The 25,912-nt window shown below is 41.5% G+C and overlaps 1 protein-coding gene across 16 annotated transcripts in view; it reads right to left on the bottom strand.

The window, feature by feature from the left end:
- NCOA3 (nuclear receptor coactivator 3) overlaps positions 1-25,912 on the bottom strand; it is a 145,485-nt gene that overhangs the window by 96,879 nt on the left and 22,694 nt on the right. The window lies entirely within an intron of this gene.

The following is a 25,912-nucleotide window of genomic DNA, read 5'->3' as shown; positions in this document are numbered from 1 at the left end:
GTGGCTGCCCAAACCCCCGCCACGTAGGACAGGCCGGTGGACCTGGACTCAGACCCCTGACCCTGTGGGGCCCTGCCGCCCCGACCCCAGACTCACTCTGAGGTGCAGCACCTCGGCCACACCCCTCCACGCTGGGCAGCTGACAACCTGGCACGCAGGTGGCCTTTAGCACACAGCTGAGCTGGGCCACAGCTGTGTGCTAATTGGGCCGCCTGTGGCCCACGAGTTAAGAACTGCTGCGCTAAACTTTTACATTATTTTGTTTTTGAGTTCAATTGGGTAACAAAGGGACCATTCTGATCTTGTCTGACCTCCTGCATATTGCAGGCCAGAGAACCTCACCCATCCACTCCTGTAGTAGTCCCATAAACTCTGGATGATTTATTGAAGTCCTCAAATCCTGATTTACAAATTTCAAGTTATAGAGAATTCACCATTTACTCTAGTTGAAATGAACAAGTGACCTGTGCTGCAAAGGAAAGCGTAAAAACCCCAGGGTCTCTGCCAATCTGACTTGTGGGAAAATTCCTTCCCGATAGCAAGTATGGTGATCAGTAAGATGGACCAGCCAGACACCTTTATAAAGTTCTGGATCTAGGGGTGCTGCCGCACCCACTGGCTTGAAGTGGTTTCCATCATATACAGGGTTTACTGTTTGGTTCAATGGCTCTCAGCACCCCCACGATACAATTTGTTCCAGCGCCCCTGGACACCAAGGAAAGAATTCTCTGTAGTAACTCAGAGCCCTCACCATCTAGTGTCCCATCGTCTATTGTGTGTCACAATAACAAAGTGACCCAATTAACATAATAAGATCCAAGATGCTGACATTAAATATGTTAGGAAAGCAAGATGGAAAGGTGGGGGATTTAAAACAGAGGCTGACTGCGCCTTCCCCACCTTTTCAGTACTTGCCCAGTGAGGCAAAAGAGGGTTAATCGCTACTAAACAAGACAACTCTCTCAGCACAAATTTTTTTCCCCCCGTTACTTTCATTTGACATTAAGTCATGAAAGAACTTTCTCAGTTTCAGATGTTGCACAGCTTTTTCCTAACAATGTTATAATTTAAGGACAGAATCTAAGCTGGCATAAATTCTTGGAAAAATACTTCAGTATTTGAAATAAATTAGATAAACTTTGAGTACAGGAGGCAAAGAAGAAATGTCACTACATTTGTCTTCTGACATTATCTAGTCTCTACATATCTGCAATTTTTTTTAAATATTCATTCAGAATATTCAAAATCCTTTAATAGACAAAAGTAGTAAGAAAAATTATCTGTGTTTACCTGAACATTTCCTTTCTATGAGTAACAAGCCACATAGATCAGTTACAATGGGTACTTCATCCTGCTTGCAGGTTGGGGATAGACTCAGATCTGTCAGTCACCAGCAGCAGGGGAGTAACTCTTCTTCTGAAGTCCATCCATCTTGTCCCGCCTTTCCCCCTCTCCTCACATTGAGATAACTTTCACAGGAAGGAAAATTCAATTCTACTTTCCTAAGTTACAGATTATATTAAATCTACTTTGAGGAAAATACAACAATTTCTCCTACTGCAGAGCATGGGAAATTCCCCATAAAAAACACAACAGACCCAAATATTTGGGTGTTAATTTTCACCTCCATTCTAGATAATCCATTTGTCTCCAGGATGAGCCAGATCTGTAGACCTTATTACTTGAAGAAAAAAAAAAAAAAAGTCAGGTAAGCAGAGATAAATTTTTCCTATTCTTCATTGTTCTATGGTCCATAGATCTGTTACAATGGGATTTTCACAGTAGTGTACCTCCAGGATGGTAATCTGAATCATCCTTTAAATATGGATATCCAAAACAAGATACATTATGTATCCTTCATTTTCCCCTGGGCACTAACACATGCAGAAGATTTCTGCCAAAAATGACTTTGACTAAAGACTGGATAACCGATATGTAGAATATTAGTGAATTTATCTTTTGATGGCCATGTGGCTGCCTAGTAGATCTCAATATGAAAGATACAAGTTCTCTGCCCTGTCCTAAGAAAAAGCTCTGTGTACACTGAAAAGCTTGTGTCTTTCACCAACAGAAGTTGGTCCAATAAGAGATATGACCTTACTCACCTTGTTTCTCTAATGCGCCTAAGGATTGGGCTTTGACACTTAACAGAAGGAAAAATATTTCTTGAATTTACTTTGGGAATGTATGCTATAACTGTTGTAAGGACTACTTGTTTGAGTTAGAAGTACAAAACTGGATCTCCTCTGAGACAGGTCAACTTCAAATTTTATCTGATTGAAGACAGTAACTTCTGTGAGATATGCTTTACTGGATAGAAGGCATGATGACATCTGCAGCTGTTCAATCTGGATAGTGCTGAAGCAAAATTACGTGCCAAGAGGTCTCTTACTACCTGCTTGTTCTTCCACGTCTGGGCTTCTGTCCCTCTCATCACTCCATGGCTAGGTACTTGGGGGAAGAGGAGATGCTAGCGAGACATAGCAGCCTGCAACAGAAGCTGGGTATAACCAACTGGGCATTAAGACATGGTGACCTTCAGTGGCAGCTAGGAATGACAACCCAATAGGGCATGATGATCCGAAGCGGCATCTAACAAATGACAATCTGATATTTCCCTAGTCTTTTAGACGGGGGCAGGAGATCTCCACCACTCTATTACCTGCAATTCCCAGGGAGACTGAGGAGGGATTTACAGATATCGCTTGTGTAGGGGAGCTGCAGACTTCCTAATCATAGTTCCACATTACTCAGTATTCTGCCTGGAATACTAGCCTCCAGATTATTATTTTTTTCTCATTTCTTCTTCTCCTTCTCCTCTATGCTGCCTTTCCTGGTGAGGATCATGGCAGCAGCATGGAGAGTAGGGAAGACCAGACCTCCGTTTCCTCTACAACAGGTTCAAGCTCCCGCTGAGGGATTCCCAAGTGTTCCCAGGCCAGCCGGGAGATATAATCCCTCCAGCACAGAATTTTGTTTCTAATATATAAAATTAAAAATATACACTTTATTTTTTGATACCCTAACTCCTGATTTGGTCAGCTGGTGGTCCTCCTATAAGGAGGAAGAATTCCCTTTGGTGTGGGCACACACTTAAGAGAATCAGCGCATCTGTGGCTTGGCCTCTTCTGTATTGATCTGCCCTGCTGAATTCCACAAAGGTGAGCAGGTGAAAATGAGCTAATTTTATTTATTTCCCCTTTAGGAATTTGTCTGCAAAATACTGCTTTAGAGGGGGAAGTGAAATTGGGCTTGGGTTCAAGGATGGACTCCTCAGAAGCTCTACCCCTCTCTAGCTGGCCCATGTTTACCTGAGGCTGTAGCTCTGTCTCACCCTTGGAGGTCCCAACTTGGGATATCAATAATGAACCTGGGACGCCTGTTACAGAAGTGGCAGGAGAAGAAGGGAGCTGGGCTAGAAAGCCCCTGACCACAATATCTGGTGTTGATGGTATCTGCTTTGTGCAGTACTCTCCATCCACAGCCTGAAGGGTGGCAGAGGGAAGAAAGGCAAATAAGCTCTGCAATCAGGAACTCAGTCTCTTAGTGTAGGCGCTAGGGAGTCAGGCATGATCTTCCAGCTGGCATACTGTCCTTCTAGCATTGTCCCCTCATGAAGATGGGCGGGGGGGGGGGGGGTGTACTGCTTGCCCCTGGAGACAGATTTTCCAGTTCTGTCTGCCTCCTTTCCAACTGGTGAGGGTAGAGGGGGAGTGCTCCCTGCCCAGACTAATCTATATGAAGGAGGGAACTGCATTCTCCCACAGAGCCTGCTGAGCTCTTGAATTAAGATACTCCATAAGGGGGTAAAGTAGTAGATGAAAAAAAAAATCTCTCTTTTCTCACTGGCTTTTCCAAGCCCAGCTCTCTTCTTGAAGCCTACAAGGGCACCAGCTGGTGCAAATACCTCAGAACTGAGGGGACGATCTCCCCAGAAGACAAGTGTAGCCACGAGAAAATGCTGGGAATTAGGTGGATTGTTGTGCCAAAAAGTTAGAGACAAATTTCAAATGAAGTTTGGAATTTCCTTCACAAAGCTCTGCAGCAGTGGCAGTTTGATGAGCCAGTAGCTGCTGTGCAAGCTGAAAAAAAGTGGAGGGAACTCCAGGGAGTGGTGCATTCTCCTGCTGCCAATGACTGACAGGTATGGATCTGCCCCCAAGCTGCAACCAGACTAAAGACCCATTGTAACAGACCTCTGGGCCTTCGCACGATGGAGAAAGTATTTGTAAATAGTTTCTTCAGTTTATATGTAAACCCCTGCATCCTACTATTTTAAGGTTAGAGACTGCACTAACAATAAACACATGCTACTGTTTATTGAAGGAAAGGGAAGGAAAAAAAGGCTACAAGTTAAGAGTTTTTACACAAACTATTAATGATGGGCATCTTTAAGTTCAACTATTTTCAAGTGGTTATATGCTTCTTATCAGCAGCAGTATTTGTAACTCCAAATGTTTAAAAAAACATCAGGAATCAGGTCCAAAAAACAATAAAAAACTCATGATTTCCAAGACTAATACATTTTGGGAATTTTTGTACTTGAACCTTTAGTACTCACATTTTCATGTCTTTCTTCACTCCCACAAGGGCCAGAAACTTGCCCCCCTCCCTTTTTTTTTTTTTAAGAAAAAAAATGAAAACAGATTCTCACATAACCACAGACTCCAACTGCTGGGAGGTTCAGAAAAGTAATAGGAGCCTTATAACAAAGTTGCAAGATTTAGCAGAACTGAAGTTGCTACTGCAGCTTTAAGTTTTAGCAATATCTAAGTATTCTCCTATCTTATTGTTGGCACACATTGCAATATTTCTAAAGATTATCTCTATTCCTGAAATGTTCACTACCATTTGATATACATTTTCTTAAAAGCTCGAACACAGAATGTTAGACTAATGCTGAAAATAGAAGTTTGAAAAGAAATCGATAAAGAAGCTTTCAGATGAAGCCCCCCAAGAGTTAAAGTTACCCAAATGACTAACAAATATTGTTTGCAGTATTGTTGTACCTGTATTAGTTGGAGGACATTAGACAGACAAGGTGGGGGAGATAATGTATTTTATTGGACCAACTTCTGTTGATGAAAGAGACAAGCTTTTGAGATTACTCAGATCTTCTTCAGGTGTGGGAAAGGTACTCACAGTGTCAATTACAACAAGGTGAAACAGATCGTAAGAAACCATAACTACTTATGTTAAACAATCTGTCCCCCTTTGTATTTAGCTGTGACACACTGAGTACCTTTCCCAGACTCCCGGAAGAAGAGCTCTGTGCAAGCTCAAAAGCTTGTTTTTTTCCCCACAACAGAAGTTAGTCCAATAAAAGATATTACCTCACCCATCCTGACTCTCTAAACTTAAATATGTATTGTATGAGCAAGGGTGCATACACATAAAGCACATGAGGAAAACATTTTACAATATTTGAAATTACACTGTTCATATGTTTCTTAAATGCTGCTGCTCAATATAAAAAAAGCTTTTGCTCATTTAGATCATTGTCATGATCTTAAGCACTATATATCCTTTTAATAAGAGAAAGGTATTTACTCCATTTATTCAGCTTGACACTATCTCTAATAGTGACAAAAACATTGTGGCATTCATTTGTGCATAAAAGATTATTTCTTCACAGACGTTAGTAGCTGGCTTGTGTCTAGAATGCTATACAATTTCAATCTGTTTCCCTTATTAATTGCTTGCATGGATTACTCAGAGTCTCTCTTTTCCATACAAGGCCCGGATGTGTGGTATGATTTGTGTCCAAACCAGAGAAAAATCATATGAAAAATGAAAATAGCCAACACACACACAAGCACAGAACAAAGAATGAAGTGAAAAAAAACCAATCAAACTATATAATAGCTGCTCTGCTTGGGAACACTGACTGGAACAGAGAGGCCACTGAATATCATTATGAATGTGTTTTTCTAGAGCTACTGCAAGGGGAATTGCACACAAGAGGGGGCAGGGAATCTGCTATTAATCATATTATATTCATTGTTCCTTTGATGCTGCTGGCAATGCTTCAGGGGACTCCCTGCTCAATTCCCAGATAAAACTGTAGAGAGGAAACAACAGTCTTTGAAGCAGAGATCTGTACCCACAAACCTTCACAATGTTACTCCACCATGCCAGCCCTGGATAACTGAGTGTTGAACATATTTCTGACACATTTAGAGCTGCTTATTAAGCCCATGTTACAAATCCTTTTCATACCAATATTCTGCTGGGGTTTATTTAATAAAGTCCTCTTATTACATAATATGCTCAATTTCAAACCTCAGACAGAAAAGTGTTCAAGAGCAGCTTAATAAAATAATCAGAACGTGATCATCCAGTAGTTAGGTTTCAAGTTTTTAATTTGTGTTTCCTTTGGGCAGGCAAGAATTGTGAACGCCATCTCTAAATATACCATTTTCGGAATCTTTGATTTAAGTGACATAAGAATGTTCAGTAAACCATGCCTCTCAATTAGAATATTGAGCCAAACACCTGGGGGGGGGGGGGGGGGGGGGGGGAAGGAAGAGAGGATATATCAGCTGATGCACTGTGGGGGTGAGCAAGAATTGTTTAAAAGGAAAAAAGACTGTACCAAGATGGCCAATCTTTATTTTGCATTAAAGAAAGTAATGCTGCTAGTTCTAGTTTACCTCATGGCATCACCTGAACTCCCACTGTAAAAGCAGGTTATCAGACGTAGTTAGCCTGTAAGACCATGGAAAGAAGGTGAATTTTGAAAGAACTACAAAGTTAAAGTCCTGATTTTCCTCCCACTTAACACCAATGTAAATCCCTTGAAGACAGAGTTATACAAGTGTAAAATCTGAGAGAGATGAGAATCATGCCCTAAATTCACTCCACTAATGTAACCAGCAGCCAGTTTACAAACTGGATTGTGGCTGTCACTGTGCACCAGCTGCAAATTGCAGAAGAACCGGATTGAGCTGGGATCACTTTATTTCCAGACTCAAACACACAAAGATGGGTTCAAAATTTATATTCCTCCTCTCTCTAAGAAGAAACAATCAGAGACAAAAATAAGGTAATTGCAGTTGTGGGTCTCAGCTAACTGGAATGCAGTTAGAAATACCACAACCTTGTGAATGGAGAAAATAAATTCTATTTATTATTAAGTGCATCTCTGGAAGGCTTTTCATATAGACAACAGAAGCCACTTCAATTTTTGGAAAAAAACCTTTATTATTAGTTTAGTTGCTAAAGCAAAGAAATAAAACATTTTAGCATGCCAGCATCCAACTGATGACTCATCCTTGGAGTCCTGTCCCTGTTTCTAATTAACAGAAGTAGTCAGCCTCCATTTGGACTTTTTACATACAAAGAGATATCTTGGGGGGAGGAGGGGAGAACACAATTCCTACTTGTTTACAGAACAAAAAAAAATAAAAAACAGTTGGTGTTGCTAAGAAAAAAAATTCAACTTTGCCATTACTGGAACATGCAAACTACTTGCTTGTGCTTGTTCTCCTTCTCTCCCTCCTCCCCCTCTCTTGGAAAGGCTGTATGCAGCACTGCACGATCACATAGAATAAATACAGGACAGGAAAAAGCCTCTGGTCTCTGCAAGTGGTAGGCGTTCCAGAAGAACTGCTACAGGGTCAAAAGTTTACAGTGGTTTCAATTTCACCTTTTAGCAGCCAATCAGAAAACAGAGGTTCCAGACAGCTCCTCAGGCTGCAAATGAAAGTTAACTCGTTGAATACCAGATTTCCATCCATATACTAACTTTTTAAATTAAAAAAACCTAGATAAAAAGCCATATTCCCCCACCCATCAGAAGCTTGATTTTTTTTAAGTCTTCATCTACATTTTTGTTATTTTATATTTACTTAAATCAAACAAGCTGGAGTACAATCTTGTTTTTTCTTGTCTTCCCCTTCAAACAGTGTGTAACTAAGCATTTCCTTAGCAATATTTTATAGACGTTTAACATTCTTTTTAGCATGAAAATAAAATAGAACAACAACTTTTCTGATGAATAGCATCTTTTATATGAACTGTACCACAAAATGCTTCACAGAGTTAAAACGATAACAGCAGAAGTAGAGAGAAATTACAAGGCATAAGCAGAGGAAAAGAGCTGTTTTCTAATTTCAGCTGAAAGCAGAATCAATGAGCTAGAGAGATACAAGAAGGAAATTCAAAGTGGCAGCAGTTGCAGAGGAGAAGGAACTTCAATCAACAGTGTTGTATAAAGGGACAGAGGAGACTGGTACTTGAGGAGAAGAAAGGAACAGATACAAGGCCAGAGAGGCTGACCTCAGCAAAGCCAGGTGAGGGTTTTTAAGACAAGGGGGCAGGGGAGATTCTCACAAAAGGTGCAGTCCAGAGGTAGACCAGATTAAGATGGTTTTAAGCCACTTTTGTGCCACCTGGATTCTTGTCCAGCAAGGAAACCCATGGCATATATTAGAGCACCCCTATGGGCTGCTCTAATGTACAGAACAAAGAACAAGAGTACTTGTGGCACCTTAGAGACTAACAAATTTATTAGAGCATAAGCTTTCGTGGACTGCAGCCCACTTCTTCAGATGCATATCTGATGTCTGTCTGTGTCTGTACGAGTTTTTTCATGAAGTTGATGGATTTCCACTCCATACGGCTAAATGCAGTGCCTTGCATGACAGGTTTCAGAGTAGCAGCCGTGTTAGTCTGTATCTGCAAAAAGAACAAGAGTACTGGTGGCACCTTAGAGACTAACAAAAGCTTATGCTCTAATAAATTTGTTAGTCTCTAAGGTGCCACCAGTACTCTTGTTCTTTTTGCGGATACAGACTAAACACGGCTGCTACTCTGAAACCTGTCTAATGTACAGCAGGCTTACCCGGGCTGTCTGTAAGTTGTGTTGCAGCCCAGAATCTTCATAGCACTCAGCCCTGCAGAAAGAGTTATTAATTACCCAACAGTAATTGTGGTTCATTGAGATATGAGAGTCAGCGTGGATAGCACTGTAGATACACAGGCACCTTATCCCACAACAAGTGACAGGCAAGCAGTCTGTCCCCAGGAGGTCAGAATAAGAACTTTAAGCTGCAATTAGACAGCAATTGTAGTACTGCGCTTGTGAACTTGGCATCTCACCTTGCAACTAAATCCAAGGCATAGTATTTGACAAAGGTCAGTAGGTCACTCCACATTGCTGTCTTACAGTTCTCCAATACTGGCACATTACTAAAGCAGGCAGATGGTGCTGATTGTGCTCTGGTGAAGTAAGACTTGATGTTCAGTGTGAGAGGTATACCAAGCAGCTGATTACATAATGAGATACTCAGTGTTATTGATTTTGATATCCTCTGTGAAGAGATGGTTTGACCTTTACAACATCTATGGCAATAAACAGACGGGATGACAGTCCAAATGGTTTGGTCCTGTCAATATAATAAAGCAAGTCCTGGAAACACCAAGCATGCATAAGTTTATTTTCTCCCAGCGTTGAGTGTAGTTTTGGAAAGATGACAAGTAAATTGATCAACTGGTTTATACAGAAATCTGAGACCACCTTAGAAATGAACTTTGGGTGAGGTGTCAGTACAACCGTTGCTCTATGCAATGTTGGATAGGGGGCTTCAACCATAAATACCGGCAGCTGACTCTCCTGGATTAAGTAATAGCTACCAGGAAGACTGACTTCAGAGTCAGGTGATGTAGGGAAGATTCAGAGAGAGGCATGAATGGAAGGTCAAGGCAGGTACAGGTTCCCTGACCAGTGGATAGGCATGCAAGAGTCCCTGGTGAAACTTCAACCGTGGGGAGAGAAAAGACCAGGTATGATTGTAGCTTGCCACCTGCCTGTACAATTGCCATGAGGTGTATTTTACTACAGCAAAATATAAGTTCAGGCTGTTTCAGATAGCTGACAATCATCTGTGTTGAGGACTAGACTGGGTCCAGACCATGCTGGACTGCCTATATATTGAGAACCTTTTCCATTAGGTAATTCGGATGTCTGGTAAATATTTTACTAAGCTTATCCAAAATTTCCTGGATCTGTAGGAAGGAGTCTGTGGTATTTAACCAATGAACAGTCACGCCATCAGGTGCAGCAACTCTGGGTATGGATGAAATATCTGGCCATGGTGCTGTGAGATCAGGTCCAGATGGTCAAGGAGCTACCTAGGAGGTTGAACAGACGTTTGTAATAGATCTGTCAGCCAAAAGTCCCATAGCCAATAAGGGACAACAAGAATGACCACCGCTTAATCTCTCCTGATATTTGAGATACCCTGGGAATCAGGGTAAATCAGTAGAAAGCCATAGACTAGCCCCTGTTCCACTGTAGGAGGAAGGCATCAGATCAAGATTTATTCTGGGTTCAGTCCTCTGGAGTAAAAATTCTGACACAGAGCATTATCCTTGGTGGCAAACACATCTACAGGAGGAATATCGAAAAGTGGAACATTATCCCATGACCATTCATGGTTGATCAGAGATTGCTCGGGAAGTATACCTAGCTATGTCTGACTCCCTGGAGGTGAAAAACCTTCAGGACACGACATTCTGACGGCACCAACTCCAGCACTTAAGAGCCTTTAGGAATGAAGAGTGGGTGCCTCGTTTGTTTACATAGTGTATAGCTGTCATGCTGTCTGTGAAGATTTGCACTAGTGAATTCCAGAGGACAGGGTGGAACATCCCACAGGTCAGACAGAGCTCTGAGTTCCAAGACATCCACATGTAACTCCATATCATCTGAACATCAGGTCCCTTGAATCTGTAGGTTATACAAGTGAGCTTCTCAATCTGTCCCTGATGCATCCATAATTAGTCCCCATTCTTCTTCAGAACAAGGAAATAATCGGTAAAAGAAATCTCTTCCCTGTAGGGTCCCAGTGAACTCAGGGTGGCCCTGGTGTCCTTTAAGGAATGGAATATTTCATCAGTTCTTTTCTTGAAGAGATCCCTCACCTTGAGCAGAAGGTTTTGTATGGTGTCCTGGACCTCTTCCCTATTGCTGTCAACCAGGAGGCCTGTCTGACTGTCACAACCATGGCCATCAACCTTGCAGCCATGTCAGATGCTTATGTGGCTGCTTATAAAGCTGTTCTAGCCACCATCTGGTATATTCTCATGATCTCCTTTAATTCCTCCCTAGCATCCTGTGGCATTTTTGCCAGGAAGGGAGTTACCCTCTTCCATGTCAGGAAATTATAATTTGGCAACCAATGCCTGGTAGTTTGCCAAATGGAGTTTCAGGGAGGCAGACAGATAAGCCTTTCGCCTGAACAGGGTTAGTCCGGTAGGGTCCTTGGGTGTGCCTTTTGTCTGTGTAGGCTGGATGGTAGTTAAGGTTTGCCAGAGAACCTTCGATGGTTCCCATGTGCCTTTTTTATGGGAAATGTAATTCCAACTGGGGCTGATAGGGTCAGTGTGCCAAAGAGTTTGTATGACCATCATTTTGATATCCTGGGTCTCCACTATGGGAACTAGGAAAGCCTGGAAAGCCTTAAGGTCACCAACTGTTGGGGCAGAGGCTGGTGTGACCACCTCATCAGGCACGCACGACAATTCCTTTGGCGGAGACTGGGGATGCAGTTGTTTCTCCAGTGTTCCCACGTTTTGGTGGCCAACCTCTGGCTTCAGCGTCAGTGGTCTAAATAGTGATGCCAGTGGGGAGCCCAATCTCATCCGCTTCCTGGACTTACAAGAGGGACACTTGTGATCACAGTCCTCAGTACAGCCAGAGTGGCATAGTATGTGTACACTGGCCTGGTTGCAGCTGGTCAGCCCCATGACACTCGTCTTCTCTGTGGTAGTGCCCTGTGAGAGGTATCGCTGTTATCGGCTCTAGGATTGTGCTCAGACAGTAATGACTCCATGCTAGAGAGATGGTGGAGTCTGGTGATGGTCACGAGGAGTAGTATTCCTTGAATTGTGGTGCTGAGGGATGATATCTTGGCTCCAATTCCAGAGTCCAGTGCCACCCTGATATCTCCAGAAGGAATTTTGACTGTTCTAAGAGGGCATATCTCATTCTTGTAACTGGTAATTTTGAGCTGGACCCAATGGAGCCACTTAAAGATGGTGATAACATAGTCATGAGTTTTTGTAAGGTATTATTACATGAGAGAGAGAGAGAGCGCGTGCGCAAGAGAGAAAACAACATCTCCTCTCCCCCGCAAAAAATATTACAATAATTGATACTGAAGGTGCAGCTCCACAATTGGTTGCAATATGGCAAGCATTAGTGTAGACACTGCACAGGTATTTTTACTGCCAATGGTGGTAAGAACACATGACCCCTGTCTCCATTAGCAGCTTAGCACCCATACGGCTGCATAATTGCTGGCTATTTTGGGACTATGTTTCCTAGTTTTTCTAACATGTAGCATGAGAAGACAGGCAGCAGCATTTAGTGCACGATAGAGAAGAGCTGCAATGATTAAGAAAAGAGGGCTGAAAGCATAAATGAAGAATTCAAAGGTGTAACGGAGTCAGAGTGATGTGTTATTAACATTGGGAGTGAGCGATGATGGATATCTAAAGTAATCTCAAATCTGTCCCTTTACATAGCTGCATTACTGTGTGATCTTTCACTGTATGATCATAACACTAAGTAGTTATTTATTCAGCTTTGATTTTGTGCTTGGCACTGCACAAAAAGATATGGTCCCTGCTCTGGGGCCTAGTAATTTGTAATGTTAATCTTTTTAAGGTTAATATTTTTAAGATTAATCTTTACAGGTGTCAGAAAAAGAAAGGAATTTAAAAGTAAAAGTTTTTATTTGAAAGTTCAGTTCTGCACCAAGAGGAGTACTTTGTGACAGCAGAATCATGGATCATGCCGGCCATTCTTTTATCTTGGAGCATGGCCCTTGTTTAAATTAACTCTTTGTACTTTAATGGGATAATGACCGGATTTTTACCAATGTGGGTCAACACTGGTGGGCTTCAATAAAGAAAGCAATATGGGGCAATATGAATGAAAAGTACTCAGGTATCTGGCTCACTCACAAACGGAGTTCCAGGCATATGAGGCAGCATAAAAGAGGGTATGAAAGTAAAAAGAGACAGATAAAGGTATGGGGAAGTTTGATTCCCTGGAATAAGGAAGGCAGCAAGAGAATAGTAAGATGAGAGATGTAGGAAGGGGTTTAGTTATATAGTGCATCAGAGGTGGATGATGAGTGGCTTTAACTTGATACTGAATGTAAGAGAAAGCTAGTGAATACATTTCAAAAGGAGAGGAAGACAAGTTGATGCATTTGATCAGTGTTGCAGACAAGGAAGGTGAGTGATGGCTAGGATAGAGTGCATGGGTTCAAATATGCCAGACAGGAGGATGTGGTTTACTCCTGAGGGAATTCTGCACCAAAAAAATTAAAAATTCTGCGCACAATATTTAAAATTTTGGCAAAATTTTGCATATTTTGTCAGCAAATAATGTGGAGCCTCCAGCATGGCAGTGGAAAGCACAGGCCATTGGCTGCACAGAGGTGGGAAATCACCCTGCAACCCCCCCCCCCCCAAGACAAACTTGAAAGTGAGGCTGCACCCAACCCTGACACAGCGCAAGGGCTGTGCCTGCCCCAACCACCACCACCCAGGTGGGCTCAGTGGGGAGGAGGAGAATGGTGGAGTGGATGGGAGTTGGCTGGGTGTTTCTGCCAGGAGCATGGGCATTAGCTGCTGGAGTGAGGTGGGGGGACAGGACAAGGCACTGGTGGGGGCAGAGGGATCAGCACATAGGGCACCAGTCACAGAGGTGGGAAGCGCAGGTACCAGGCACCAGCCTTCCAGGAATGGTAGTAGGACCTACCAGGACTGCACTTCCCAATCTAGAGCCAGCTACCTGCTCCCACCCTCCCCGAGTCTCAGTAGCTCTCCTTGCTCCCCCTCTGCTCCCTCCATTCACAGGAAGCTTTTGCCTTCCTCTCCACCATGAGAGGAAGTCAAAGAGAAGGACAATACGATCTGCTAGTAAACAAATACCACAACACAAATAAGGCCATGTCTACAGTAGTGAGCTTGGGGCATGGCTACACTTACAGATATAAAGCGTTGTGAGTTAAACCCACCTTCAGAGACTGCAGTAGGGAAAGCGCTACAGTCTGTCCACACTGACAGCTGCTTGCGCACTGGCATGGCCACATTTGCGGCACTTGCAGCGGCATTGGGAGCGGTGCATTACGGGCAGCTATCCCAGCATGCAAGTGACTGTAATGTGCTTTTCAAATGGGGTGTGGGGTGGAGTGTGACAGGGAGTGTGTTGTGTGTATCTGGGGGGAGAGAGTGGGGTTTTGGGGGGCTGAGTGTATGTCACCATGCTATCTTGTAAGTTCAGACAGCAGCAGACCCCCCCGCCCCAATCTCTCTTTTACTCACAGCATTCCACACTAATGGCTTGCATGCCGGCTGTCAGAAACGGAGCTTTGAAAGGGCATTTCCGCATTCCTACAGGAGTTCAAAACAATGACAAGAGTGGGCACTTGACTTAAGGAGATTATGGGATGTTTCCAGAGGTCGATCAGAGCGCAGTAACGCAACACCTCATTCACACGGACACCCGTGTGTTGTAGCCAAGGTGCAGCAAACGTTATTCCTCTCGCCGAGGTGGAGTACCAGCAGCGCTGTAGCCGCGGAGTCAGAGCGCTCTGTGCGCCTTGCCAGCGTATATGGGGAGTGAGCTAGGGTGCCTGTGGCTCCTTTATTGTGCTGTAACTCACAAGTGTAGCCAAGTCCTTACAGTGGCACAGCTTTACCAATGCAGCTGTGCCACTGCAGGATTGCTCATGTAGCTGCTCAGGCCAGCGGAAGAGAGCTCTTCCATCATCATAATAAAACCACCTCCATGAGTGGCTATAGCTATGTTGGCAGGAGAAGCTCTCTCACCAACACAGCGCTGTCCACACGGGTGCTTCTCTCATTGTAACTTATGTCACTCAGGGGTGACATAAGTTAAACGGACAAAAGTGATAGTGTAGACATGGCCTAAGACTTCCCTAGACTTCAGTAAGAATGTAATTAAGATTAATGGTGTACTGCTTTGTTTAAATTGCACCTTTTCCCATAATCTTAGTTGCACATGCAGCATCTTGTATGTACTACTGCACATACTGCTGTATGTGAAAGATCTATATATAGATCTGGAAGCCAGGAAGACTGTCTATCTCCAGCCCTTCTGCATAATTCCTATATGACTGAAGCAGAGTGAACAAGAGACTTGCCCACAAGTTTCTTAATCTGTGAAAATGGTGATAACATCATTTAGCTCACAAGGCTATTATGAGACTAGATTAGCCACTATTTGTAATGTGTGTTGAGATCCATGGACAAAAAGATGCAATAAATAAATAAATATATAAAATATATGGAAAATCAGAATACTAAAAATGGTATGTGAATCTTACCTCTGAATTTGGTACAATTAAAATCTCAATTACCCTGCATTTTTTTCTTTTAATAATGCTATCGTAGAAGTGAAAAGCAATTAAATCAAGGGTGAAAAAGAACAATACAAATGGAAAGAGCTTTCTGTCTATTTATAATTATTAGGATTTTATTATTCTAAAATGTAAGTTTGCTAGTAATAATTCGTAAGTGTTAGCTACTTGAAAAAACAAAACAACAACAAAACAACCAAAACGCTACATCCATTCACACACTACATTTTTAAGATGGCTTAATTATTTTAACTTCACTAAATATTCTGTAGATTTACTGAAATTATTTTAAATTGATATGTCATTTAATATATTCTCTTTTTATAAGATGGCCTCATTTTAAAGAGAAAATGGATGCTATAAAATTTTACATCAAGTCAGCATGTTACCAAGAAGCTTTTCTGTGTGTTCTGAATTTGATTAATACAAGCCAAGGTCACTTCCTGAAAGATGCCTACCACTGCAGTTGCAAGCAAACCAGGCTCCTCTGAGCTCTAAGACTGGGGGATGGGAATGGGCACTGGATAGTTCTAATACCAAGATAGGTCCCAAAATATACTATATGCAAACCCTGCTTGATATCGAAAAGGCAAAATAAATAAAATAGCAAGTCCATCAGCACATCTCATACACAATGAGCAAACCATTCTGTCACAAAAGCATTAAATAAAAACCTAATTCTGTACAACAATCATATGTTCTCGTGCACAAAAAAAAACAACAACAACGCCACAGAGACTTTAAAAAGATACATTCTGGTATGTTCTAGTGAGATAATGGTTATCTACCTGAATCTTTTTTTAAAATTCTCTTGAAATAAACACAGAATACAGACAACCGTGTATGCTTTTTATGCATCTCATAAAGCTCAGAGAGGCTGCCCTTGAATTAACAGCATGCCTCAATCCTTCAGAGACACTGAGGCCCACCCCATCGACAGTGTCTTCTCGGAAACCATTTTTTTTTTTAATTCATATTAAATTTAGCTAGCAAGGTTTTGCCACAGTGTGGACCAGGCATAAATTCTTTCAAGTTTCTGAAAAGTAGCCAAGATTATCTACAGGTTTACAAAATCTATTAAAAATAAGTTATGCTCATTCACAATATTTTTATGAATAATTTCAAAACATGGTACATTTGCAGCATGCGAGGCCAGGCAGACATAAAATCTTCCTTAATTCAAAGCACAATTACAAATTTCGAGTAATGAAAGTAAGTCCAATACTCTGTACCATCCAAAATTGCAGAATGCTCAATTTTTGCTTCATGAACATATAAGGAAGACAGTTCTAGACAACTTTGAGCTTAGAAGTTGGTGGTTTCCTGCAGCACTGTGTTCACAAGCACTTCTACAGTTACCACCACAAGCGGAGCCAAACTGTGGGATTTGAAAAAAGGCTATTGTAGACATCCTCCTAAAACAGCATGCTTTACAGGCAAAGGGTATCCCCAATGTTTTTTATTTTTTAAACGCTAAACATACTTTTAAAATTTATTTTTAAAATACATTCTTTGTATGCCACATGAGGTGATATGGATATTTCTTAGCATTTATTTTGGATGACCTACATAATTCAAATTATTATTAGTTTCTGGAAAAACCCACAATATGCCAGGCACTTTTCAAATGGAAAAGGAGAAATAGTCCCTATCCCAAGGAGCTGACAATCTGAATCTCTCAAATTCACAGATATTTATAAATAAAATTTTGTACTATGGCACCCAGTCACATGTTCCATATTAAAGGCAGGATACGAAGGTTGAGGTTGCCTAACACTTTTCATTAAAAGACACTGTTTTCAGTTGTTCTTGACTTTGCCACATACAACTGGTTGGGCTGAAGTTTTCCATGCCTGATGTCTGCCTCAGGCTGACTTTTGTTGGGTACTTTCAGCTAAAAAGGGTTCAGTCATGTCTAAAAACAAAGTTGGCCAAAACAATGTTCTTCTCCCTATCTTAAAAAATTCCTATACTGTTTGAGAAGCTCTGACATCTCCATGCTTTGGAGCAGGGACTTGATATTTAGCAGATGTCAGGGATGTACCTTTCCATGTCCCTGTGAAAAAATCTGCCCAAATCTGGCCAATTTATAAGCCTCTGAACAATTTCATTTTACACATGCTCAGAGTTTTGTTAAAGGTTGGCAGCTAAATTCTTCAAAGATTCTATATGTACAGAGCATGCTTTGTCCCCACACAGCACCTCCATGCTGACTGGACTGAACAAGAGTCATCTCAAGAGAGTGACTAAACGTGATCCATCACAGCACAGTAGAGGAGGACTTCCCTGCAATCACTCTTTCCAGCTGCTGGGTGCTGCTGCGGTGCCTGGCACTGTAACTGAGAATAAAGAGGCTTTCTTCTGTGCTCTTGATGCTCTGCCCACCCAAAAAAACAAACACAGCACTAGCACCATGCAACACGGAGGAGAAGAAGTAAGGGGTCAGGAGGCAGCACATGGATAGTACCAAAGGGAGACTGAGATAGGGTATGGATGGAGACCAGAGCATACTCCTCTACAGAACTCCTAATTGAACCCAGCATTCCTGAGTTTGCTGTCTCCTCTGCTACCAGACAATATTTCGCAAAAGTAGGTCTCTCAAACCTCTCTAGTAGCTGGTGCACAGACAGGGTAACAGCATACTAGTCAGTCACTTCATGTGCTCAAGCGGTAGAGGTCTGTTCTGTGGAACTAAATGTTCCAACCTTGATGACTCTTGTGGGAAGTCAATATGATTGCACATGATAGACTTTGTTTTTTCAATTTGCTTCAAGAAAAGAAAAAAACAAATTACATTCAAAACCCTATGTTAAAAGAATGTTAATGTTTGCAAACTCAAGTACACATAAAACAGGAAATCCCAGAATGAAGACTGATCGTGAAACCTTAATTCAGCACCATTGCACATATGCATTATGATTAAGGCTAAGATTTTGTCATGTATACTTTTAGTAAAAGTCAGACAGGTCATGGGCAATAAAGAAAAATTCACAAAAGCCATGACCTGTCTGTGACTTACTAAAAATATCCATAACAAAAACTGGGATCCACAGGTCCTCACACCGCCTGCAGCGGGGCAGTTCTGTGGCACTGCGAGGGCCAGGAGCTGCGGGGACTCCCCCGTCGCCCACGGGAGCCACCACAGGTGGCAGGGATACCTCACAGCTCCCAGGCCTCACAGGCTGAAGTCATGGAGGTCGCTGGAAGTCATGGATTCCATGACTTCTGCGACCTCCGTGACTAAATTGTAGCCTTAATTATGATGGAGTCTTTAAATAAATGATCACATACTACATTTTCCACAGGATCCCTGCCTTAGGTAGTGGACCGAATGGACCTGCTCTGGGAATTAATCAAGATTGTGTAAAGAACGAAGTCATTGTCTGTATGACCTTACATAATTTTTGCAGAAATTGGAAGGGGTGTAGTGAATGCAGCAAGTGAAAGGATGGTCTTGAGGTTTAGGGAGTTGAATGCTGCCCTGGCGAATGGGATTCTATTTCTGCCTTTGCCACAGTTCATACAGAATATCTGGCAAGTCACTTCAACCTAAATTTTCCACAGGTAGCCACTAACTAATTGTGTTTTTCTTCATTTTACTGGTGCCCAACTTAAAACACCTGGGGTCAAACTTCCAGAAGTCTTGAGTGCTCACAATTGTAATTGGAGCTATGTCTGAACATACAAAATGTAAAAATGCTAAAAACACTTTGCGGGGAAAAAATCAGGCCCTACAAGCCTCAAGTTGCGAATCCAAAATTAGTAGATACTTTTGAGAATTTTGGCCTGCAAAATGGGGAAGGATGAAACCACCACCTCAACTGACAGGTTTGTTGCAAAGGTAAATTCAATACCAAATTCAATTTGTGAGTCACTCAGGTATTACAGTGAGAATGCAAAAGAAAAAAAAAAAACCAATGAGAAAATTAATAATTTATATTCAGCGCAAGGTTTGGACGGCATATGGCAAGAAGGATCAGGATCAACACAATGAATTATGAAGATAAAAAGAAATATTGAACACCTCCCTATTCAGAGAAAACTGTTCATCTTGTGCATTGAACGAAGTGGGGATGCCATGGAGAAAAAAGTTATTATGATCATGACATTTAAGGTTGTATCATAATGCACACAGACAAGGTAGCTGAATTATGGTTGTAGTAGCAATGTTAATTCTGGCATTTCCCAAGTTTTGCACCTAAATAGGTTTAATATATTTTTGTACTTAATATATTATATAGTCATAGGAAGAGCTGGTAATGATGCCTATAATTAAGATTGCCTAGAAGTTTCCACTATAAGCCCCCATTTTCAGTTTCTTAATAACTTTGCCAAATTTTAATCATTTGCACTGAAATTTTCCATGCTTTCTTTCTGCCTCTGTGGTAAAAGTTTTTGTTGTTGTTTTTTAAGAATCAGTGAAACTGTTTAACTGTTTCAAAAAATGAAATTAAAGGAAAATATTTTTAAAGCATTGGCAAAAAAGTTTAGTGCTTGGGTCAGAGAGTTGCCTTCTGTAACCATTAAACATTTGGCACATTCAGTCTTTGAAAATCACTATTTGCATATGCTCAGTATAGCTTTAGAGGTTTGTTACTAAAATCTCTGAACATTCCATCTGCCCCAAGCCTGCTCCCAGCCTCCTACAAGAACTCTGTACATATCAAGTACACTGAGGCCCCAACTTATTTGTTAGGCACAGATATAGAGCTTGAGATATAAATAATGTACAGGATAGGGAGACAGAAGGAACCCATAAATTCTAGTCTCAGCTCTTCCACTGATTACTGCATAGGTTCCCAAACTGTGGGTCATGACCCCAAATGGGATCGCACCATCAGCATATGGGTTTGTGGGTCTAATCGACCAGGTCCAGCCCATGAGACTATGCCGTCTGCCCCCAAATGTCTCCAGATCTGCTCCAGACCAGGAGGCCACCATTTTGATCTACAAATGCCTTTTTTCAATAAAATTTAAAGTCTCATTATATTTTTTATATTTTTCAAACAGACCATTGGACATTGAAAAGCTAGAAGTAACAGGCCTGGTCTACACACACAAATTTGCTCAACCTAGTTATGCTACTCAGGGCTGTGAAAAATGTCACGTCCTGTGCACTGTAATTAGATCAACCAACCCCCTCCCCCCACATCACCCGCACCCACCCCTAAAAAAAAAAAGCACCTAGGTCGAAGGAACACATAGAATACATGCGAATTACTTATGCTAAACTATCTGTTTGACCTTGTATTTACTGTGACATCCTTACTACCTTTCCCAGACCTGAAGGAGAGCTCTGTGTAGCTTGTCTCTCTCTCACCAACAGAAGTTGGTCCAATAAAACATTATCTCATCCACCTTGTCTCGCTAAAATCCTGGGACCAACACAGCTACAACAACACTACATATATACTTATTTCTGGCATTTCTTAACTTTGAATTGCTTGAACTTGCATCATTAATGTTCTTTCAAAAGTAGTTTTTTAAATGTAATATTACATATATGAACTTACTGCTGAAAATCTCTCTATGAATAAATTACATTATGGACAGTCCATGAATTCTTACAAATGAACACTAATCTTTACTTTTCCCAATTATATTTTTTGTGGGAAATCTGTGTCCAAAACCTTTTTTTAATCTGTTGTCATAAATTACATTTTCAATAGTAAAAGAGCACAAAAGCTATTAGATTATCTTCAGCTACACTGCTGCTCCCCTAAAAGAAGGCCAAATTGGATCATCATAATCAAGACAAGATAGGACAAGTTTCACTCTCCACTGTACATTAACAGAATATTTTAAATAATTTCTTGAGATAAAGAACTATTTCTGGGTTAAAAATTCACCTACTACAGAATGATTATTTACCAAGTACATAGTCTGCTAAAACGTATGAAAAACACAAAAGCCTTAAAATAGATACAATTTTGTTTTGCATAGTGTTCTATTACAGATTTCTCAGACCTTGGGGATTAATTAAGATTCTCTGTATACAGAACAGCCCACTTAAATGCAGCATCTTGTTTGCAGGAGCAAGTACAATGCTATTAGAGGAATTTTATGTACTACATTCCAGTGACAAAAAAAGTTGCATTAATTACATCAGTGAATTTTAAATTACATTATAAAATGACAGGAAGTAATGCCAATTTGACATATCTTTTTTAAACTGATTTATGTTGGGGGGTGGGGCATGAGCTGTCAACCTCTCCGCCAAACCCCGCTTCGCCTCCAGCATTTATAATAGTGTTACCAAAAGAAAAAAGTATTAATTTATAAGGGTGGGGGTTGCACTCAGAGGCTTGCTGTGTAAAGGGGGTCACCAATACAAAAGTTTGAAAACCAATGAACTAGGATAATGGAAGAAATCTTCCATCAACCCAGCTGCCAGGGAGGTGGGGGGTATTGGTTGACCTAACTATTGTGATCAGGACATGATAGTTTTCACAGCCCTGAGCAACATAGCTAGGTTCAGTAAATTTTTAAATGTATTTTTACTTCTAGCTTTTCTATGTCCAATGGTCTGTTTGAAAAAAATATAACAAGATTGTAAAATTTATTGGGCACTTTAATATAACAAAATCTGAGACCAGAAGCTTAATATTAAGAATCCTACAATGGACATATTATAATAAAAGCTGCTTAAACAACCGGGGGTGGGTGGGGGGGGGGGGGGATCATCATCCATGGACAAAAACTGGTCATAAAGATAACAACGGCTCTACTCAAACACTGGTATCTGTCTTCAAAACCTTTCAAAAATTACACTATCCATGATTATTAGTACAGAAATTTCATGCCATTTTAAGAGGATTTGGAGTCATACTGGAAGTAAGTACAAGAGGTCAATGGCTGCTGAATACAGAAGAATGGGTCACATCCTTCCTCTACCAAATGCCAGAAATGTTTGGAATGTTTTGTTTCAGACCTAGTTGTTTCCTTAATTGTAGATATATGGCTAAATAGTTACATAATTTGACAACATTAGGAAGCAATTTTATGCATTTTTATAAACTCTACTGAAGAAGTGTCAGGACAGAGCTGTTGATTATTTTTTATTCACTGCATCTTTAATACCATACAAATGGGTCAGCTTAACTGCATTTTAGATTAAACAAAACCCTCAGGTGAGGGAACAGACTGTTAGCAAATGAAACCTATGTTAAAATAAGTGTTCATGGAAGAATTAGTCATCATGAATTTAAACAAATACTGTCTACTTTTGTTAGATCTGTTATATCAAGCCAGAGTTTCCACTTCGAAACTGAAGCTTAACATCACTATCTCTTCACATGTTCATATCTAAAAACATGTTATATTTATTTATTAGATTTCGGTGTTTCCTAGTCATGCTAATCATCAATTTAATATCATATTAGAATCACATGGCAATTTGCTGAACATATACAATACTGATTGTGCACTCATGTCATTCATAAATGTTTCTCCATGCCACAACAGTTAAACTACATCAGTGTGGATTACAATTCTTTGTGTGACTTTTTCTAATTTGTCATTAGTGTATTGTATTCAGCTGATTAAACAAACATATGCCAATATGGTGCTTTACAAAGAGAAACTACACTTGACCAGAACAGGATTCCTGCCCTAAGGATCTTACATTGTCTGGCCCCATCAACACAAGGGAGTTTTTAATCAAAAAAGATTTCCACTAATGCTACCACTGGTTCAGCTGCACTGGTGGGAGATCTAGCATAGATATAGCTGCAGCAGCTTCTAGTCTTTTTGTTGCATTGTCAGTTAAGACTGATTTAATTAACACTGATCAAATGGTAGAAGTCCTGGAGCCTTTTACTCTAGGGCTCCAGACAGTGGTTTAACTTCCTTGCAAAGACACAGGCTATAAATAGGGTATGCAAATGTTGGTGCGCGTGAATGCAGAAGGGAGAAGAGAACGGCAAATCTATTAAGACAGAGACAAGTTTTAATTTATTAAACTACTTATCAGACTCGCTAAAACTCCCGAATTAGAAGTTATGGAGCCAACAGTCTCAAGTCTTGTTGCAATTTTTGGTATTTTCTAGGAAATCTTTTCTAATTTTTCCACCCCAAGTAGCTGTCATAATGTGATTAAGCATACAGTTTGCCTGTTAAACCAGCCAGGCAGAAAAATGTCTCCAGCCAAACAATAGCAGCAGAAAAGGTGTGAACTATCTACCCCTCTTCCCCACTACACACAATTTGCCTCACTGTGGTTTTTAAACTTCAAAGCATAGGTGTAACCATTTCAGTGCTAAATTACTGAGAAGCTACTGAGTCAAAGCATTTTTAAAATATCCCTTTTATGCTCAAACACTTCACCCAAATCACAAATTACTCCATGATGGACTGTTTGCTGAATATTTTCCAAAACACATTGGATCATTCTGTATATGCTGGAAGAAGACTGAAATCTTCCTTGTCCATTTATCCTTGGCATTTTCTCATTTTGTTTCACAGCCTCCCCTTCCTCTCTGGCCATGTCTACACTACCAATTTTTGTCGGCAAAAGTAATGGCGACAAAAAAAAAATCGGAATCTCATGTTCACACTTGCTCCCTCTGTCAGCAGATTGTATCCACAGCGAGGGCACCATCATCGACAGTGTGAGCATTTCACTGTAGGTACCTATCCCACAATCCAACTCGACACCTTCTGTTGCTAGGTGTTGTGGGAAGGTGGAGTGGATTGCAGAGCATCTTGGGACCTGGCTAAATGTCCTGTGATGCATTGCTTTGTGTCCCAGCAGTCCATGGGCTTCTGGCTTTCTTTCATGGCATTTTTGCAACAGCCATTCTCTGCTGTGCATCCTGGCATCTTTGTGGGAAGGGATGGATCCCGCACTGCTCTCCTATGCTCTGTTAATGTCATGAAGACATCACGGATGGCAGTGCAATTAATTGTCAAGTTCCTAACTGAAGACGACTTGCAGGCGCCCGACATTTTGCGCGACATGGATAGGAGCAACCTTACATTGCTTTTGGCATTCACAGAACTTTGGGCTTGCGAAACAAGCACTGAATGGTGAAATCGCACCATCATGCAGGTGTGGAATGAAGAGCAGTGGCTACAGAACTTTCGGATGCGGAAAGTCACCTTCCTGTACCTGTATGGAGTGTGCCCCTGACCTGCGGCGCAAGGACACCAGAATGACAGCTGCCCTCTCAGTAGAGAAGCATGTGGCAATCACTGTGTGGAAGCTGGCGACTCCAGACTGCTATCAGTCAGTCGCGAATCAATTTGAAGTGGGGAAGACAATCATTGGGGCTGCGTTAATGCAAGTGTGCAGGGCAATTAATCACGTCCTGGTACGAAGGACCATGACTCTGGGAAATGTGAGTGAAACAGATTGTTTTGCAGAAATAGAAATAACTGTGGAGGGGCGATAGATGGAACACTTATTCCAATTTTGGCACCAGATGACCTTGTGACAGAGTACATCAATAGGAAGGGGTACTTCTCCATGGTGTTGCAGGTGCTTGTGGATCACAGAGGGCATTTCACTGACATCAATGCAGGATGATCCGGGAAGGTACGTGACGCACGAATGTTCAGGAACACTGGCCTGTATAGAAAGCTACAAGTGGGGACTTTCTTTCCAAACCAGATGATTACAGTGGGGGATGTTGAAATGCCCATTGTGATCCTGGGAGACCTGGTGTACCCCTTACAGCCATGGCTCATGAAACCTTACACGGGACACCTGGACAGCAGTAAGGAGCAGTTCAACAAATAGGCTGAGTAGCTGCTAGATGACAGTTGAATGTGCCTTTGGCAGATTAAAGGTGCGCTGGTGATGCCTTTATGGTAGGCTAGGTCTTAAGGAGAATAATATTCCCATGGTTTTAGCTGCATGCTGTAAATTGTATAATCTCTGTGAAGCTAAGGGTGAAAGGTTTGCTCAGAGGTGGAGCGCTGAGGCAGACCGCTTGGCTGCTTATTTTGAGCAGCCAGATACCAGGGCTGTCAGAGGAGCCCAGAGGGGGGCAGTTATTATCAGGGAGGCTTTGAGGCAGCACTTTGACAGTGAGTTCCAGTAATGTGTATCTCTGTCACAGGTGCTAGTTTTCCTAGGACGTAATGGTGTCATTTTGGACCTTAAATTGCTGTAAGACAATGATAGCAATACCTGTGCATGTATCGGTAGTGCCTGCAATCTCAATTTGTAGGGGGGAAAAAAAAGTGATTCACCATTAAAGAACTTTGATTGTACTGAACAAGAAACAGCATACACAAACACCGAGATGCCTGATGGGAAAGGAGGACCCAGGGAAGGATGTGTAGGTCCAGCTATCATTGTGAAAGTTATCGGAGGGGGTGGAGTGACAGAGAAACTGAGAACTCCCGGAAAGTGGAAACGAATGTGTGGGCAGAGTTGGGAGGGGGTGGAGACAAGGGCGATGGAAGAGTTTTCTGAATGTGCTGCAGGGGAGGGCGAGCACGGATCTGCTCAGTCTGCAGCACTATTAAGGACTGCAGCATCCATGTTTGCTCCTCCATTACTTTAA

This window comes from Chrysemys picta, chromosome 13 (genome assembly GCF_011386835.1).
Source record: "Chrysemys picta bellii isolate R12L10 chromosome 13, ASM1138683v2, whole genome shotgun sequence".
Lineage (NCBI taxonomy): Eukaryota > Metazoa > Chordata > Testudines > Emydidae > Chrysemys > Chrysemys picta.
Note: the sequence above shows the minus strand (reverse complement) of the source record. Positions and strands in the feature narration are given on the sequence as shown.